This window comes from Pristiophorus japonicus, chromosome 1 (assembly GCF_044704955.1).
Source record: "Pristiophorus japonicus isolate sPriJap1 chromosome 1, sPriJap1.hap1, whole genome shotgun sequence".
Lineage (NCBI taxonomy): Eukaryota > Metazoa > Chordata > Chondrichthyes > Pristiophoridae > Pristiophorus > Pristiophorus japonicus.
In genome coordinates this window covers 477,023,167-477,036,668 of record NC_091977.1, presented here as the reverse complement: position 1 = coordinate 477,036,668, position 13,502 = coordinate 477,023,167, and the positions used below count along the sequence as shown (strand labels likewise).

General features: G+C 49.5%; 4 non-coding genes across 4 annotated transcripts; all 4 read right to left on the bottom strand.

Annotated features, from left to right (window-relative positions):
• Window positions 1-442: 442 nt before the first annotated feature.
• On the bottom strand, window positions 443-535 carry trnay-gua (transfer RNA tyrosine (anticodon GUA)). The gene is made up of 2 exons: window positions 499-535; window positions 443-478 (listed from the first exon to the last, which is right to left on the bottom strand). It is a non-coding gene; the product is annotated as a tRNA-Tyr (tRNA).
• Window positions 536-2,762: 2,227 nt separating this feature from the next.
• On the bottom strand, window positions 2,763-2,855 carry trnay-gua (transfer RNA tyrosine (anticodon GUA)). The gene is made up of 2 exons: window positions 2,819-2,855; window positions 2,763-2,798 (listed from the first exon to the last, which is right to left on the bottom strand). It is a non-coding gene; the product is annotated as a tRNA-Tyr (tRNA).
• Window positions 2,856-11,279: 8,424 nt separating this feature from the next.
• trnaa-agc (transfer RNA alanine (anticodon AGC)) lies at window positions 11,280-11,352 on the bottom strand. The gene has a single exon. It is a non-coding gene; the product is annotated as a tRNA-Ala (tRNA).
• A 1,613-nt stretch (window positions 11,353-12,965) lies between these two features.
• On the bottom strand, window positions 12,966-13,058 carry trnay-gua (transfer RNA tyrosine (anticodon GUA)). Its single transcript has 2 exons — window positions 13,022-13,058; window positions 12,966-13,001 (listed from the first exon to the last, which is right to left on the bottom strand). It is a non-coding gene; the product is annotated as a tRNA-Tyr (tRNA).
• Window positions 13,059-13,502: the final 444 nt, after the last annotated feature.

Here is a 13,502-nt window from a genome sequence, read left to right as displayed (position 1 = left end):
CCTATTTGAGGACTGGCATACTCCTTGTATCCAATCGACATTGCGGAGCAGCAGCGAGCGAGCAACAGCAGGACGGGAAGCCACAGTAACGAAGAAAGAAGCCGAGAAGAGCACGAGACCACGGAAGGGAAGCGAGGTGACCGGCAAGTAGCGGCCGCCCTGTGTGTGAGGGAGCAGGCGAGAGCGCTGTCTGACTGATAGCCAACTTGTTTTGCCTGAAAGGGAGTGCTGAGTGCTTTGAAGTGTTGCTGCTCAATGGCACTCTCTGCTGGTGAGCAGACACAAATGCTCAAGCATAACAGCTGTGTGAAGGTGGATGCAGAGTGCATTAAGGTTTGAGACGAGAAAAGTGGTGTCCTGCGTCTTCAGGGCAACATGATGCACCATAAAGTGAAGAGAGCTGGTTTGAGTGAATTGCTGCTTAATCCAAAAGAACACCAGCTCCTTCAAGCCGCAATTGAACCAGCAACCTAAGGATAATCTTGCTGCATATTGTCACTACAGTCCTCCGCTCTACCAACTGAGCTATCGAAGGGAAGCTGCAAAGATGCTTCTGTGTGATGATTGTTTTCCCAGCGCATGTTGATGCATCTGGCCTCATGGAGTGGCCTGTGCGTCTTCAGTACCAGCCCATGCTGCAGCGCTGTGAGACTGTGAACCACCAGCTACTCTTTACAGCCTGGAAAACGCGTGTGACTAACAATCACAAGAGTGTAGCTTTGACTTCTTATCAGGCTCGCAGATTTTTTGCAAGCTGTGCATTATGAATTTAAAGACCTTGCAAGCTGCCCTACTTGGTCGTGCTGCCTGGCGGCTTGCATGGCAAGTGCCTTCTTCGTGCAGCAGGCAGCGTATCAGTCTGCTCAATCGAAGGTCCTGAGTTAAATGCTCAGAAAAAGAATCAGTGCTAAAAAGTCGTTCTTTTAGCTTCTTTCACTTCATATATCCACCTTTGCAAAAATCAAGAAGTCTTGCTTATGACATGGCAGAAAAAAGTTTGCTGTGCTTTGGCCCATCTGGCGTGAACTCAGTGACACGTGAGACCACGTTTCTTTCTGGAGAATTGCCCTGAGCCAAAAGCAGAGTGGAGAATGCGGGCATCGATCCCGCTACCTCTCACATGCTAAACGAGCGCTCTAACATTTGAGCTAATTCCCCAGCAACTTCTTGCAGGTTGCCCTCGTTTGCTTCTCAGTTGCCTTTTCCCACTCGTCTCCAAGCTGCTCCACGACCATCAGAGAAAACCTATTTGAGGACTGGCCCACTCCTTGTATCCAATCGACATTGCGGAGCAGCAGCGAGCGAGCAACAGCAGGACGCGAAGCCACAGTAACAAAGAAAGAAGCCGAGAAGAGCACGAGACCACGGAAGGGAAGCGAGGTGACCGGCAAGTCGCGGCCGCCCTGTGTGTGAGGGAGCAGGCGAGAGCGCGGTCTGACTGATAGCCAACTTGTTTTGCCTGAAAGGGAGTGCTGAGTGCTTTGAAGTGTTGCTGCCCACGTCTGCGTGTTGCAGACTGGCGCAATCCAAGATCCAGGATTACGTGCTGAGGGACGCACTTAAAATTGGTACAGTCGCCGCAAAGGCACGGTGGGGAAGGGCCACAGTTTAAAGGCCTTCTGCCACGGTAAACCCGGGGGCAGGAATCAGTACACAACTCCCCTCGGGCTGTACTTGCAACTTCTTTTTCGTGTACATGGAGCACCATGATCTGCAAACACCTATGTAGTGCCATGTACAATGTAAGGTCTGTTTCGTAATGCACGTTGAAAAGAAAAAAATGTAAACGTACCGTCACCCATTCCGTGTACTGTATAGTGACACATGTAATGTAATTTTGTTGAATGTACTACAAGGTATCCCGTATTGTACTTGATCTGAAAAGCAAGGAAATGTATAGACCGGAACTGCCGTCAGCACCCAAATGTAATGTATGGGATTGCTGACCGCAGCAAAACATACTGAACTGCTTTTGAATGTACTGTACAAATTCTTTTGGCTTCTCTCACCTCATATATCCATCTTTGCAAAAATCAAGAAGTCTTGCTTATGACATGGCAGAAAATGGTTTGCTGGGCTTTGGCCCATCTGCCGTGAACTCAGTGAGTGACACGTGAGATCACGTTTCTTTCTGGAGAATTGCCCTGAGCCAAAAGCAGAGTGGAGAATGCGGGCATCGATCCCACTACCTCTCACATGCGAAGCAAGCGCTCTACCATTTGAGTTAACTCCCCAGTAGCTTCTTGTAGTTGACCCTCGTTTGCTTCTCAGTCGCCTTTTCGCACTCGTCTCCAAGCTGCTCCACGACCATCAGAGAAAACCTATTTGAGGACTAGCCCACTCCTTGTATCCAATCGACATTGCGGAGCAGCAGCGAGCGAGCAACAGCAGGACGCGAAGCCACAGTAACGAAGAAAGAAGCCGAGAAGAGCACGAGACCACGGAAGGGAAGCGAGGTGACCGGCAAGTAGCGGCCGCCCTGTGTGTGAGGGAGCAGGCGAGAGCGCTGTCTGACTGATAGCCAACTAGTTTTGCCTGAAAGGGAGTGCTGAGTGCTTTGAAGTGTTGCTGCTCAATGGCACTCTCTGCTGGTGAGCAGACACAAATGCTCAAGCATAACAGCTGTGTGAAGGTGGATGCAGAGTGCATTAAGGTTTGAGACGAGAAAAGTGGTGTCCTGCGTCTTCAGGGCAACATGATGCACCATAAAGTGAAGAGAGCTGGTTTGAGTGAATTGCTGCTTAATCCAAAAGAACACCAGCTCCTTCAAGCCGCAATTGAACCAGCAACCTAAGGATAATCGTGCTGCATATTGTCACTACAGTCCTCCGCTCTACCAACTGAGCTATCGAAGGGAAGCTGCAAAGATGCTTCTGTGTGATGATTGTTTTCCCAGCGCATGTTGACGCATCTGGCCTCATGGAGTGGCCTGTGCGTCTTCAGTACCAGCCCATGCTGCAGCGCTGTGAGACTGTGAACCACCAGCTACTCTTTACAGCCTGGAAAACGCGTGTGACTAACAATCACAAGAGTGTAGCTTTGACTTCTTATCAGGCTCGCAGATTTTTTGCAAGCTGTGCATTATGAATTTAAAGACCTTGCAAGCTGCCCTACTTGGTCGTGCTGCCTGGCGGCTTGCATGGCAAGTGCCTTCTTCGTGCAGCAGGCAGCGTATCAGTCTGCTCAATCGAAGGTCCTGAGTTAAATGCTCAGAAAAAGAATCAGTGCTAAAAAGTCGTTCTTTTAGCTTCTTTCACTTCATATATCCACCTTTGCAAAAATCAAGAAGTCTTGCTTATGACATGGCAGAAAAAAGTTTGCTGTGCTTTGGCCCATCTGGAGTGAACTCAGTGACACGTGAGACCACGTTTCTTTCTGGAGAATTGCCCTGAGCCAAAAGCAGAGTGGAGAATGCGGGCATCGATCCCGCTACCTCTCACATGCTAAACGAGCGCTCTAACATTTGAGCTAATTCCCCAGCAACTTCTTGCAGGTTGCCCTCGTTTGCTTCTCAGTTGCCTTTTCCCACTCGTCTCCAAGCTGCTCCACGACCATCAGAGAAAACCTATTTGAGGACTGGCCCACTCCTTGTATCCAATCGACATTGCGGAGCAGCAGCGAGCGAGCAACAGCAGGACGCGAAGCCACAGTAACAAAGAAAGAAGCCGAGAAGAGCACGAGACCACGGAAGGGAAGCGAGGTGACCGGCAAGTCGCGGCCGCCCTGTGTGTGAGGGAGCAGGCGAGAGCGCGGTCTGACTGATAGCCAACTTGTTTTGCCTGAAAGGGAGTGCTGAGTGCTTTGAAGTGTTGCTGCCCACGTCTGCGTGTTGCAGACTGGCGCAATCCAAGATCCAGGATTACGTGCTGAGGGACGCACTTAAAATTGGTACAGTCGCCGCAAAGGCACGGTGGGGAAGGGCCACAGTTTAAAGGCCTTCTGCCACGGTAAACCCGGGGGCAGGAATCAGTACACAACTCCCCTCGGGCTGTACTTGCAACTTCTTTTTCGTGTACATGGAGCACCATGATCTGCAAACACCTATGTAGTGCCATGTACAATGTAAGGTCTGTTTCGTAATGCACGTTGAAAAGAAAAAAATGTAAACGTACCGTCACCCATTCCGTGTACTGTATAGTGACACATGTAATGTAATTTTGTTGAATGTACTACAAGGTATCCCGTATTGTACTTGATCTGAAAAGCAAGGAAATGTATAGACCGGAACTGCCGTCAGCACCCAAATGTAATGTATGGGATTGCTGACCGCAGCAAAACATACTGAACTGCTTTTGAATGTACTGTACAAATTCTTTTGGCTTCTCTCACCTCATATATCCATCTTTGCAAAAATCAAGAAGTCTTGCTTATGACATGGCAGAAAATGGTTTGCTGGGCTTTGGCCCATCTGCCGTGAACTCAGTGAGTGACACGTGAGATCACGTTTCTTTCTGGAGAATTGCCCTGAGCCAAAAGCAGAGTGGAGAATGCGGGCATCGATCCCACTACCTCTCACATGCGAAGCAAGCGCTCTACCATTTGAGTTAACTCCCCAGTAGCTTCTTGTAGTTGACCCTCGTTTGCTTCTCAGTCGCCTTTTCGCACTCGTCTCCAAGCTGCTCCACGACCATCAGAGAAAACCTATTTGAGGACTAGCCCACTCCTTGTATCCAATCGACATTGCGGAGCAGCAGCGAGCGAGCAACAGCAGGACGCGAAGCCACAGTAACGAAGAAAGAAGCCGAGAAGAGCACGAGACCACGGAAGGGAAGCGAGGTGACCGGCAAGTAGCGGCCGCCCTGTGTGTGAGGGAGCAGGCGAGAGCGCTGTCTGACTGATAGCCAACTTGTTTTGCCTGAAAGGGAGTGCTGAGTGCTTTGAAGTGTTGCTGCCCACGTCTGCGTGTTGCAGACTGGCGCAATCCAAGATCCAGGATTACGTGCTGAGGGACGCACTTAAAATTGGTACAGTCGCCGCAAAGGCACGGTGGGGAAGGGCCACAGTTTAAAGGCCTTCTGCCACGGTAAACCCGGGGGCAGGAATCAGTACACAACTCCCCTCGGGCTGTACTTGCAACTTCTTTTTCGTGTACATGGAGCACCATGATCTGCAAACACCTATGTAGTGCCATGTACAATGTAAGGTCTGTTTCGTAATGCACGTTGAAAAGAAAAAAATGTAAACGTACCGTCACCCATTCCGTGTACTGTATAGTGACACATGTAATGTAATTTTGTTGAATGTACTACAAGGTATCCCGTATTGTACTTGATCTGAAAAGCAAGGAAATGTATAGACCGGAACTGCCGTCAGCACCCAAATGTAATGTATGGGATTGCTGACCGCAGCAAAACATACTGAACTGCTTTTGAATGTACTGTACAAATTCTTTTGGCTTCTCTCATCTCATATATCCATCTTTGCAAAAATCAAGAAGTCTTGCTTATGACATGGCAGAAAATGGTTTGCTGGGCTTTGGCCCATCTGCCGTGAACTCAGTGAGTGACACGTGAGATCACGTTTCTTTCTGGAGAATTGCCCTGAGCCAAAAGCAGAGTGGAGAATGCGGGCATCGATCCCACTACCTCTCACATGCGAAGCAAGCGCTCTACCATTTGAGTTAACTCCCCAGTAGCTTCTTGTAGTTGACCCTCGTTTGCTTCTCAGTCGCCTTTTCGCACTCGTCTCCAAGCTGCTCCACGACCATCAGAGAAAACCTATTTGAGGACTAGCCCACTCCTTGTATCCAATCGACATTGCGGAGCAGCAGCGAGCGAGCAACAGCAGGACGCGAAGCCACAGTAACGAAGAAAGAAGCCGAGAAGAGCACGAGACCACGGAAGGGAAGCGAGGTGACCGGCAAGTAGCGGCCGCCCTGTGTGTGAGGGAGCAGGCGAGAGCGCTGTCTGACTGATAGCCAACTTGTTTTGCCTGAAAGGGAGTGCTGAGTGCTTTGAAGTGTTGCTGCCCACGTCTGCGTGTTGCAGACTGGCGCAATCCAAGATCCAGGATTACGTGCTGAGGGACGCACTTAAAATTGGTACAGTCGCCGCAAAGGCACGGTGGGGAAGGGCCACAGTTTAAAGGCCTTCTGCCACGGTAAACCCGGGGGCAGGAATCAGTACACAACTCCCCTCGGGCTGTACTTGCAACTTCTTTTTCGTGTACATGGAGCACCATGATCTGCAAACACCTATGTAGTGCCATGTTCAATGTAAGGTCTGTTTCGTAATGCACGTTGAAAAGAAAAAAATGTAAACGTACCGTCACCCATTCCGTGTACTGTATAGTGACACATGTAATGTAATTTTGTTGAATGTACTACAAGGTATCCCGCATTGTACTTGATCTGAAAAGCAAGGAAATGTATAGAACGGAACTGCCGTCAGCACCCAAATGTAATGTATGGGATTGCTGACCGCAGCTAAACATACTGAACTGCTTTTGAATGTACTGTACAAATTCTTTTGGCTTCTCGCACCTCATATATCCATCTTTGCAAAAATCAAGAAGTCTTGCTTATGACATGGCAGAAAATGGTTTGCTGGGCTTTGGCCCATCTGCCGTGAACTCAGTGAGTGACACGTGAGATCACGTTTCTTTCTGGAGAATTGCCCTGAGCCAAAAGCAGAGTGGAGAATGCGGGCATCGATCCCGCTACCTCTCACATGCGAAGCAAGCGCTCTACCATTTGAGCTAATTCCCCAGTAGCTTCTTGCAGTTGACCCTCGTTTGATTCTCAGTCGCCTTTTCGCACTCGTCTCCAAGCTGCTCCACGACCATCAGAGAAAACCTATTTGAGGATTGGCCCACTCCTTCAATGCATTGTATCCAATCGACATTGCGGAGCAGCATCGAGCGAGCAACAGCAGGACGGGAAGCCACAGTAATGAAGAAAGAAGCCGAGAAGAGCACGAGACCACGGAAGGGAAGCGAGGTGACCGGCAAGTAGCGGCCGCCCTGTGTGTGAGGGAGCAGGCGAGAGCGCTGTCTGACTGATAGCCAACTTGTTTTGCCTGAAAGGGAGTGCTGAGTGCTTTGAAGTGTTGCTGCTCAATGGCACTCTCTGCTGGTGAGCAGACACAAATGCTCAAGCATAACAGCTGTGTGAAGGTGGATGCAGAGTGCATTAAGGTTTGAGACGAGAAAAGTGGTGTCCTGCGTCTTCAGGGCAACATGATGCACCATAAAGTGAAGAGAGCTGGTTTGAGTGAATTGCTGCTTAATCCAAAAGAACACCAGCTCCTTCGAGCAAGAATTGAACCAGCAACCTAAGGATGATCTTGCTGCATACTGCTACTACAGTCCTCTGCACTACCAACTGAGCTATCAAAGGAAAGCTGCAAAGATGCTTCTGTGTGATGATTGTTTTCCCAGCGCATGTTGACGCATCTGGCCTCATGGAGTGGCCTGTGCGTCTTCAGTACCAGCCCATGCTGCAGCGCTGTGAGACTGTGAACCGCCAGCTACTCTTTACAGCCTGGAAAACGCGTGTGACTAACAATCACAAGAGTGTAGCTTTGACTTCTTATTAGGCTCGCAGATTTTTTGCAAGCTGTGCATTATGAATTTAAAGACCTTGCAAGCTGCCCTACTTGGTCGTGCTGCCTGGCGGCTTGCATGGCAAGTGCCTTCTTCGTGCAGCAGGCAGCGTATCAGTCTGCTCAATCGAAGGTCCTGAGTCAAATGCTCAGAAAAGGAATCAGTGCTAAAAAGTCGTTCTTTTAGCTTCTTTCACTTCATATATCCACCTTTGCAAAAATCAAGAAGTCTTGCTTATGACGTGGCAGAAAAAAGTTTGCTGTGCTTTGGCCCATCTGGCGTGAACTCAGTGACACGTGAGACCACGTTTCTTTCTGGAGAATTGCCCTGAGCCAAAAGCAGAGTGGAGAATGCGGGCATCGATCCCGCTACCTCTCACATGCTAAGCGAGCGCTCTACCATTTGAGCTAATTCCCCAGCAGCTTCTTGCAGGTTGCCCTCGTTTGCTTCTCAGTCGCCTTTTCGCACTCGTCTCCAAGAAGCTCCACGACCATCAGAGAAAACCTATTTGAGGACTGGCCCACTCCTTGTATCCAATCGACATTGCGGAGCAGCAGCGAGCGAGCAACAGCAGGACGCGAAGCCACAGTAACGAAGAAAGAAGCCGAGAAGAGCACGAGACCGCGGAAGGGAAGCGAGGTGACCGGCAAGTAGCGGCCGCCCTGTGTGTGAGGGAGCAGGCGAGAGCGCTGTCTGACTGATAGCCAACTTGTTTTGCCTGAAAGGGAGTGCTGAGTGCTTTGAAGTGTTGCTGCCCACGTCTGCGTGTTGCAGACTGGCGCAATCCAAGATCCAGGATTACGTGCTGAGGGACGCACTTAAAACTGGTACTGTCGCCGCAAAGGCACGGTGGGTAAGGGCCACAGTTTAAAGGCCTTCTGCCACGGTAAACCCGGGGGCAGGAATCAGTACACAACTCCCCTCGGGCTGTACTTGCAACTTCTTTTTCGTGTACATGGCGCACCATGATCTGCAAACACCTATGTAGTGCCATGTACAATGTAAGGTCTGTTTCGTAATGCACGTTGAAAAGGAAAAAATGTAAACGTACCGTCACCCATTCCGTGTACTGTATAGTGACACATGTAATGTAATTTTGTTGAATGTACTACAAGGTATCCCGTATTGTACTTGATCTGAAAAGCAAGGAAATGTATAGAACGGAACTGCCGTCAGCACCCAAATGTAATGTATGGGATTGCTGACCGCAGCTAAACATACTGAACTGCTTTTGAATGTACTGTACAAATTCTTTTGGCTTCTCGCACCTCATATATCCATCTTTGCAAAAATCAAGAAGTCTTGCTTATGACATGGCAGAAAATGGTTTGCTGGGCTTTGGCCCATCTGCCGTGAACTCAGTGAGTGACACGTGAGATCACGTTTCTTTCTGGAGAATTGCCCTGAGCCAAAAGCAGAGTGGAGAATGCGGGCATCGATCCCGCTACCTCTCACATGCGAAGCAAGCGCTCTACCATTTGAGCTAATTCCCCAGTAGCTTCTTGCAGTTGACCCTCCTTTGCTTCTCAGTCGCCTTTTCGCACTCGTCTCCAAGCTGCTCCACGACCATCAGAGAAAACCTATTTGAGGATTGGCCCACTCCTTCAATGCATTGTATCCAATCGACATTGCGGAGCAGCAGCGAGCGAGCAACAGCAGGACGCGAAGCCACAGTAACGAAGAAAGAAGCCGAGAAGAGCACGAGACCACGGAAGGGAAGCGAGGTGACCGGCAAGTAGCGGCCGCCCTGTGTGTGAGGGAGCAGGCGAGAGCGCTGTCTGACTGATAGCCAACTTGTTTTGCCTGAAAGGGAGTGCTGAGTGCTTTGAAGTGTTGCTGCCCACGTCTGCGTGTTGCAGACTGGCGCAATCCAAGATCCAGGATTACGTGCTGAGGGACGCACTTAAAATTGGTACAGTCGCCGCAAAGGCACGGTGGGGAAGGGCCACAGTTTAAAGGCCTTCTGCCACGGTAAATCCGGGGGCAGGAATCAGTACACAACTCCCCTCGGGCTGTACTTGCAACTTCTTTTTCGTGTACATGGAGCACCATGATCTGCAAACACCTATGTAGTGCCATGTACAATGTAAGGTCTGTTTCGTAATGCACGTTGAAAAGAAAAAAATGTAAACGTACCGTCACCCATTCCGTGTACTGTATAGTGACACATGTAATGTAATTTTGTTGAATGTACTACAAGGTATCCCGTATTGTACTTGATCTGAAAAGCAAGGCAATGTATAGAACGGAACTGCCGTCAGCACCCAAATGTAATGTATGGGATTGCTGACCGCAGCTAAACATACTGAACTGCTTTTGAATGTACTGTACAAATTCTTTTGGCTTCTCTCACCTCATATATCCATCTTTGCAAAAATCAAGAAGTCTTGCTTATGACATGGCAGAAAATGGTTTGCTGGACTTTGGCCCATCTGGCGTGAACTGAGTGAGTGACACGTGAGATCACGTTTCTTTCTGGAGAATTGCCCTGAGCCAAAAGCAGAGTGGAGAATGCAGGCATCGATCCCGCTACCTCTCACATGCGAAGCAAGCGCTCTACCATTTGAGCTAATTCCCCAGTGGCTTCTTGCAGTTGACCCTCGTTTGCTTCTCAGTCGCCTTTTCGCACTCGTCTCCAAGCTGCTCCACGACCATCAGAGAAAACCTATTTGAGGATTGGCCCACTCCTTCAATGCGGAGCAGCATCGAGCGAGCAACAGCAGGACGGGAAGCCACAGTAACGAAGAAAGAAGCCGAGAAGAGCACGAGACCACGGAAGGGAAGCGAGGTGACCGGCAAGTAGCGGCCGCCCTGTGTGTGAGGGAGCAGGCGAGAGCGCTGTCTGACTGATAGCCAACTTGTTTTGCCTGAAAGGGAGTGCTGAGTGCTTTGAAGTGTTGCTGCTCAATGGCACTCTCTGCTGGTGAGCAGACACAAATGCTCAAGCATAACAGCTGTGTGAAGGTGGATGCAGAGTGCATTAAGGTTTGAGACGAGAAAAGTGGTGTCCTGCGTCTTCAGGGCAACATGATGCACCATAAAGTGAAGAGAGCTGGTTTGAGTGAATTGCTGCTTAATCCAAAAGAACACCAGCTCCTTCGAGCAAGAATTGAACCAGCAACCTAAGGATGATCTTGCTGCATACTGCTACTACAGTCCTCTGCACTACCAACTGAGCTATCAAAGGAAAGCTGCAAAGATGCTTCTGTGTGATGATTGTTTTCCCAGCGCATGTTGACGCATCTGGCCTCATGGAGTGGCCTGTGCGTCTTCAGTACCAGCCCATGCTGCAGCGCTGTGAGACTGTGAACCGCCAGCTACTCTTTACAGCCTGGAAAACGCGTGTGACTAACAATCACAAGAGTGTAGCTTTGACTTCTTATTAGGCTCGCAGATTTTTTGCAAGCTGTGCATTATGAATTTAAAGACCTTGCAAGCTGCCCTACTTGGTCGTGCTGCCTGGCGGCTTGCATGGCAAGTGCCTTCTTCGTGCAGCAGGCAGCGTATCAGTCTGCTCAATCGAAGGTCCTGAGTCAAATGCTCAGAAAAGGAATCAGTGCTAAAAAGTCGTTCTTTTAGCTTCTTTCACTTCATATATCCACCTTTGCAAAAATCAAGAAGTCTTGCTTATGACGTGGCAGAAAAAAGTTTGCTGTGCTTTGGCCCATCTGGCGTGAACTCAGTGACACGTGAGACCACGTTTCTTTCAGGAGAATTGCCCTGAGCCAAAAGCAGAGTGGAGAATGCGGGCATCGATCCCGCAACCTCTCACATGCTAAGCGAGCGCTCTACCATTTGAGCTAATTCCCCAGCAGCTTCTTGCAGGTTGCCCTCGTTTGCTTCTCAGTCGCCTTTTCACACTCGTCTCCAAGAAGCTCCACGACCATCAGAGAAAACCTATTTGAGGACTGGCCCACTCCTTGTATCCAATCGACATTGCGGAGCAGCAGCGAGCGAGCAACAGCAGGACGCGAAGCCACAGTAACGAAGAAAGAAGCCGAGAAGAGCACGAGACCGCGGAAGGGAAGCGAGGTGACCGGCAAGTAGCGGCCGCCCTGTGTGTGAGGGAGCAGGCGAGAGCGCTGTCTGACTGATAGCCAACTTGTTTTGCCTGAAAGGGAGTGCTGAGTGCTTTGAAGTGTTGCTGCCCACGTCTGCGTGTTGCAGACTGGCGCAATCCAAGATCCAGGATTACGTGCTGAGGGACGCACTTAAAACTGGTACTGTCGCCGCAAAGGCACGGTGGGTAAGGGCCACAGTTTAAAGGCCTTCTGCCACGGTAAACCCGGGGGCAGGAATCAGTACACAACTCCCCTCGGGCTGTACTTGCAACTTCTTTTTCGTGTACATGGAGCACCATGATCTGCAAACACCTATGTAGTGCCATGTACAATGTAAGGTCTGTTTCGTAATGCACGTTGAAAAGGAAAAAATGTAAACGTACCGTCACCCATTCCGTGTACTGTATAGTGACACATGTAATGTAATTTTGTTGAATGTACTACAAGGTATCCCGTATTGTACTTGATCTGAAAAGCAAGGAAATGTATAGAACGGAACTGCCGTCAGCACCCAAATGTAATGTATGGGATTGCTGACCGCAGCTAAACATACTGAACTGCTTTTGAATGTACTGTACAAATTCTTTTGGCTTCTCGCACCTCATATATCTATCTTTGCAAAAATCAAGAAGTCTTGCTTATGACATGGCAGAAAATGGTTTGCTGGGCTTTGGCCCATCTGCCGTGAACTCAGTGAGTGACACGTGAGATCACGTTTCTTTCTGGAGAATTGCCCTGAGCCAAAAGCAGAGTGGAGAATGCGGGCATCGATCCCGCTACCTCTCACATGCGAAGCAAGCGCTCTACCATTTGAGCTAATTCCCCAGTAGCTTCTTGCAGTTGACCCTCCTTTGCTTCTCAGTCGCCTTTTCGCACTCGTCTCCAAGCTGCTCCACGACCATCAGAGAAAACCTATTTGAGGATTGGCCCACTCCTTCAATGCATTGTATCCAATCGACATTGCGGAGCAGCATCGAGCGAGCAACAGCAGGACGGGAAGCCACAGTAACGAAGAAAGAAGCCGAGAAGAGCACGAGACCACGGAAGGGAAGCGAGGTGACCGGCAAGTAGCGGCCGCCCTGTGTGTGAGGGAGCAGGCGAGAGCGCTGTCTGACTGATAGCCAACTTGTTTTGCCTGAAAGGGAGTGCTGAGTGCTTTGAAGTGTTGCTGCTCAATGGCACTCTCTGCTGGTGAGCAGACACAAATGCTCAAGCATAACAGCTGTGTGAAGGTGGATGCAGAGTGCATTAAGGTTTGAGACGAGAAAAGTGGTGTCCTGCGTCTTCAGGGCAACATGATGCACCATAAAGTGAAGAGAGCTGGTTTGAGTGAATTGCTGCTTAATCCAAAAGAACACCAGCTCCTTCGAGCAAGAATTGAACCAGCAACCTAAGGATAATCTTGCTGCATATTGTCACTACAGTCCTCCGCTCTACCAACTGAGCTATCGAAGGGAAGCTGCAAAGATGCTTCTGTGTGATGATTGTTTTCCCAGCGCATGTTGACGCATCTGGCCTCATGGAGTGGCCTGTGCGTCTTCAGTACCAGCCCATGCTGCAGCGCTGTGAGACTGTGAACCGCCAGCTACTCTTTACAGCCTGGAAAACGCGTGTGACTAACAATCACAAGAGTGTAGCTTTGACTTCTTATCAGGCTCGCAGATTTTTTGCAAGCTGTGCATTATGAATTTAAAGACCTTGCAAGCTGCCCTACTTGGTCGTGCTGCCTGGCGGCTTGCATGGCAAGTGCCTTCTTCGTGCAGCAGGCAGCGTATCAGTCTGCTCAATCGAAGGTCCTGAGTTAAATGCTCAGAAAAAGAATCAGTGCTAAAAAGTCGTTCTTTTAGCTTCTTTCACTTCATATATCCACCTTTGCAAAAATCAAGAAGTCTTGCTTAT